The sequence below is a fragment of the Arachis stenosperma genome, chromosome 3, assembly GCF_014773155.1.
Source record: "Arachis stenosperma cultivar V10309 chromosome 3, arast.V10309.gnm1.PFL2, whole genome shotgun sequence".
NCBI classification, from domain to species: Eukaryota; Viridiplantae; Streptophyta; class Magnoliopsida; order Fabales; family Fabaceae; genus Arachis; species Arachis stenosperma.
This window is the reverse complement of record NC_080379.1, coordinates 137,837,397-137,843,161: the sequence shown is the minus strand read 5'-3', so window position 1 is coordinate 137,843,161 and position 5,765 is coordinate 137,837,397. Positions and strand designations below refer to the sequence as shown.

Here is a 5,765-nt window from a genome sequence, read left to right as displayed (position 1 = left end):
GGAAGCAGCAAAAGAAACAATTATGGCTAAACCAAACAACAATGCAAGAAAGATGCTTGGTGATTTTACTACACCAACTTCCAACTTCTATGGAAGAAGCATCTCAATCCCTGCCATAGGAGCAAACAATTTTGAGCTAAAGCCTCAATTAGTTTCTCTACTACAGCAGAACTGCAAGTTTCATAAACTTCCATCAGAAGACCCTGATCAGTTTTTAACTGAGTTTTTACAGATCTGTGATACTTTTAAGACCAATAAAGTTAATCCTGAAGTCTACAAGCTTATGCTTTTCCCTTTTGCTGTAAGAGACAGAGCTAGAACATGGTTGGACTCACAACCTAGAGATAGCCTGGACTCTTGGGATAAGCTGGTCACGGCTTTCTTAGCCAAGTTCTTTCCTCCTCAAAAGCTGAGCAAGCTTAGAGTGGATGTTCAGACCTTCAGACAAAAAGATGGTGAGTCCCTCTATGAAGCTTGGGAAAGATACAAGTAGCTGATCAAAAAGTGTCCTTCTGACATGCTTTCAGAATGGACCACATTAGATATATTCTATGATGGTCTGTCTGAATTTTCCAAGATGTCACTGGACCACTCTGCAGGTGGATCCATTCACCTAAAGAAAACACCTGCAGAAGCTCAGGAACTTATTAAAATGGTTACAAATAACCAATTCATGTATACCTCTGAGAGGAATCCTGTGATTAATGGGACACCTCAAAAGAGAGGAGTTCTTGAAATTGATGCTCTAAATGCCATACTGGCTCAGAAAAAAATATTGACCCAACAAGTTAATATGATCTCTCAGAGTCTGAATGAATTGCAAAATGCATCCAATAGTACTAAAGAAGCATCTTCTGAAGAAGAAGCTTATGATCCTGAGAAACCTGCAATGGCAGAGGTGAATTACATGGGTGAAGCCTTTGGCAACACCTATAATCCTTCATGGAAAAATCATCCAAAATTTTTATGGAAGGATCAACAGAAGCAAGGCTTCAATAATAACAATGGTGGAAGAAACAGGTTTAGCAATAGCAAACCCTTCCCATCATCATCTCAGTAACAGACAGAGCATTCTGAGCAGAACCCTTCTAGCTTAGTGATGAGCGGATAATTTGTACGCTTTTTGGCATTGTTTTTAGTATGTTTTTAGTAGTTTGAGTTAAGTTTTTAGTATATTTTTATTAGTTTTTAGTTAAAATTCACTTTTCTGGACTTTACTATGAGTTTGTGTGTTTTTCTGTGATTTCAGGTATTTTCTGGCTGAAATTGAGGGACCTGAGCAAAAATCTGATCCAGAGACTGAAAAGGACTGCAGATGCTGTTGGATTCTGACCTCCCTGAACTCGAAGTGGATTTTCTGGAGCTACAGAAGCACAATTGGCGCGCTCTCAACGGCGTTGGAAAGTAGACATCCTGGGCTTTCCAGCAATATATGATAGTCCATACTTTGCCCAAGATTTGATGGCCCAAACCGGCGTTCAAAGTCACCTTCAGTTTTCCCAGCGTTAAACGCCGGAACTGGCACCAAAATGGGAGTTAAACGCCCAAACTGGCATAAAAGTTGGCGTTTAACTCCAAGAAGAGTTTCTACACGAAAATGCTTCATTGCTCAGCCCAAGCACTGATGAGCGGATAATTTGTACGCTTTTTGGCATTGTTTTTAGTATGTTTTTAGTATGATCTAGTTAGTTTTTATTAGTTTTTAGTTAAAATTCACTTTTCTGGACTTTACTATGAGTTTGTGTGTTTTTCTGTGATTTCAGGTATTTTCTGGCTGAAATTGAGGGATCTGAGCAAAAATCTGATCCAGAGACTCAAAAGGACTGCAGATGCTGTTGGATTCTGACCTCCCTGCACTCGAAGTGGATTTGCTAGAGCTACAGAAGCCCAATTGGCGCGCTCTCAATGGCGTTGGAAAGTAGACATCCTGGGCTTTCCAGCAATATATGATAGTCCATACTTTGCCCAAGATTTGATGGCCCAAACCGGCGTTCAAAGTCACCCTCAAGAATTCCAGCGTTAAACGCCGGAACTGGCACCTAAATGGGAGTTAAACGCCCAAACTGGCATAAAAGCTGGCGTTTAACTCCAAGGAGAGTCTCTACACGAAAATGCTTCATTGCTCAGCCCAAGCACACACCAAGTGGGCCCGGAAGTGGATTTTTATGTCATTTACTCATCTCTGTACACCTTAGGCTACTAGTTTTCTATAAGTAGGACCTTTTACTATTGTATTTTCATCTGGAGATCTTTGAATCTTTTGATCACTGGGAGGCTGGCCTCACGGCCATGCCTAGACCTTGTTCTTATGTATTTTCAACGGTGGAGTTTCTACACACCATAGATTAAGGTGTGGAGCTCTGCTGTACCTTGAGTATTAATGCAATTACTATTGTTCTTCTATTCAATTCCGCTTGTTCTTGTTCCAAGATATCACCTGTTCTTCAACTTGATGAATGTGATGATCCGTGACACTCATCATCATTTTCACTTATGAACAAAGTGACTGACAACCACTCTTGTTCTACAAGCATACGAGGCTTAGTGAATATCTCTTGGATTCCTGATACACGATGCATGGTTGATCGCCTGACAACCGAGTGCTCGCCTGACAAACGAGCCAGCCATTCCGTGAGATCAGAGTCTTCGTGGTATAGGCGAGAACTGATGGCAGCATTCAAGAGAATCCGGAAGGTCTAACCTTGTGTGTGGTATTCTGAGTAGGATTCAATGATTGAATGACTGTGACGTGCTTCAAACTCCTAGCAGGCGGGGCGTTAGTGACAGACGCAAAAGAATCGATGGATTTTATTCCGGCCTGACCGAGAACCGACAGTTGATTACCCATGCTGTGACAGAGCATAGGCAACGTTTTCACTGAGAGGATGGGAGGTAGCCACTGACAACGGTGAAACCCTACATGAGCTTGCCATGGAAAGGAGTAAGAGGGATTGGATGAAGACTGTAGGAAAGCAGAGAGACGGAAGGGAAGGCATCTTCATACGCTTATCTGAAGCTCTCACCAATGATATACATAAGTATCTCTATCTTTATCTTTATGCTTTATTCATCATCTATACCCATTTGAGTCTGCCTGACTGAGATTTACAAGGTGACCATAGCTTGCTTCATACCAACAATCTCCGTGGGATCGACCCTTACTCGCGTAAGGTTTATTACTTGGACGACCCAGTGCACTTGCTGGTTAGTTGTGCGAAGTTGTGTTTATGCCATGGTATTGAGCACCAAGTCTTTGGAGCCATTACCGGGGATTGTTCTGTGTAAAAGTAGTGATCACAATTTCGTGCACCAAGTTTTTGGCGCCGTTGCCGGGGATTGTTCTTGAGTATGGACAACTGACGGTTCATCTTGTTGCTTAGATTAGGTATGTTTTTTTTCTTCAGAGTTCTTAAGAATGAATTCTTGTGTTTCATGGTGATCTGTTGAAATCTGGCTGGCTGTGAAGCCATGTCTAATCTTATTGGACCGAGGTTTCAACTGATCATCACAATAGCTTGTTGATCTCTATCAATCTTGCTATTGGAGCAATGATCTGCTAAGGCTTGGCTGGCCATTGGCCATGTCTAGTGTTTTGGACTGAAGCTTTCTTTGGAAGCTTGGCTGGCTGTGAAGCCATGTCTAATTCCTGGACCGGAGTCTTAGACTAGCATTGCAATGATTCCTGGAAATTCAAATTGAGAATTCTGAAACCTTTATTTTCTGTTTTCACATAATTTTCGAAAAAAGCACAAAAAAATTTTTAAAAATCATAAAAACTAAAAATACTTTATGTTTCTTGTTTGAGTCTAGTGTCTAATCTTAAGTTTGGTGTCTTGCATGCCTTGTTTATTTGATCTTGGTTCTATTTTCAAGTCAATAGTACAGGGGACTGAAGATTCAGAACATGCAGCAGAGGAATTACACAGAAAAGCTGGGCGTTCAAAACGCCCAGTGAAGAAGGACAGACTGGCATTTAAACGCCAGCCAGGGTACCTGGTTGGGCGTTTAACGCCCAAAAAGGTAGCATTTTGGGCGTTAAACGCCAGAATGGATACCATTCTGGGCGTTTAACGCCAGGATGGCACAAGAGGGAAGATTTTGTTTTTCAAATCAATTTTTTTCAAGTTTTCAAAGTTTTTCAAAATCAAATCTTTTTCAAACCATATCTTTTCAATCAAATGTTTTCAAAATCAATTTCTTTCCTTTTTTTTCAAAGATACTTGCTAACAATTAATGATTTGATTCAAAATTTCAAGTATGTTGCCTTTTCTGTTGAGGAAGGTTTAATTTTTGAATCATATCTTTTCTTGTTAGGCAAGTCATTAATTTTAAAATCAAATCTTTTTAAAATATTTTTCAAAACATATCTTCTCAATCACATCTTTTTTTAAAACCAATCATATCTTTTTAATCACATCTTTTTCAAAATAGTTTTCAATCAAATCTTTTTAACTTCTAAATTCAAAGTCCTTTTCAAAAATCATTTGATTTCTTTCCCACTCTTATTTTCGAAAATCAAGTAATGTTTTTCAAAGATGTTTTCAAAATCTTTTACTTAATTTTCGAAAATTACTTCTCCTCTTCTCACATCCTTCTATTTATGGAGTATCACTCCTTCTTAATGCACAATTCGAACTCTATCTAATCAAGTTCGAATTCTTCTACCTCCTTCTTCTATTTTTCTTTTTCTCTGACACCTCAAGGAATCTCTATACTGTGACATAGAGGATTCCACATTTTCTTGTTCTCTTCTCTTTCATATGAGCAGGAGCAGAGACAAAGGCATTCTTGTTGAAGCTGACCCTGAACCTGAAAGGACCTTGAAGTGAAAGCTAAGAGAAGCTAAGGCACAACTCTCTGTTGAGGACCTGACCGAATTCTTCAAGGAAGAAGAACCTATGGCAGCCGAAAACAACAACAATGCCAACAATGCAAGGAAGGTGCTGGGTGACTTTAGTGCACCTACTCCCGACTTCTATGGGAGAAGCATCTCTATCCCTGCCATTGGAGCAAACAACTTTGAGCTTAAGCCTCAGTTAGTTTCTCTAATGCAACAGAATTGCAAGTTCCATGGACTTCCATTGGAAGATCCTCATCAGTTTTTAGCTGAGTTCTTGCAAATCTGTAACACAGTCAAGACTAATGGGGTTGACCATGAGGTCTACAGACTGATGCTATTCCCTTTTGCTGTAAGAGACAGAGCTAGAATATGGTTGGACTCTCAACCTAAAGAAAGCCTGGACTCTTGGGAAAAGCTAGTCAATGCCTTCTTGGCAAAGTTCTTTCCACCTCAAAAATTGAGTAAGCTTAGAGTGGATGTCCAAACCTTCAGACAGAAGGATGGTGAATCCCTCTATGAAGCTTGGGAAAGATACAAACAATTGATCAGAAAATGTCCATCTGACATGCTTTCTGAATGGAGCATCATAGGTATTTTCTATGATGGTCTCTCTGAACTATCCAAGATGTCTTTGGATAGCTCTGCTGGAGGATCTCTTTATTTGAAGAAGACGCCTACAGAGGCTCAAGAGCTCATTGAAATGGTTGCAAATAACCAATTCATGTACACTTCTGAAAGAAATCCTGTGAACAATGGGACAAGTCAGAAGAAAGGAGTTCTTGAGATTGATACTCTGAATGCCATTTTGGCTCAGAATAAGATATTGACTCAACAAGTCAATTTGATTTCTCAAAGTCTGTCTGGAATGCAAAATGCACCAAGCAGTACTAAGGATGCTTCCTCTGAAGAAGAAGCTTATGATCCT

At 39.9% G+C, this 5,765-nt stretch overlaps 2 non-coding genes across 2 annotated transcripts; both read right to left on the bottom strand.

The window, feature by feature from the left end:
* Positions 1-415: 415 nt before the first annotated feature.
* LOC130972231 (small nucleolar RNA R71) lies at positions 416-523 on the bottom strand. The gene has a single exon (XR_009083423.1). It is a non-coding gene; the product is annotated as a small nucleolar RNA R71 (small nucleolar RNA).
* A 4,780-nt stretch (positions 524-5,303) lies between these two features.
* On the bottom strand, positions 5,304-5,407 carry LOC130971052 (small nucleolar RNA R71). The gene has a single exon (XR_009082288.1). It is a non-coding gene; the product is annotated as a small nucleolar RNA R71 (small nucleolar RNA).
* Between the last annotated feature and the right edge of the window lie 358 nt (positions 5,408-5,765).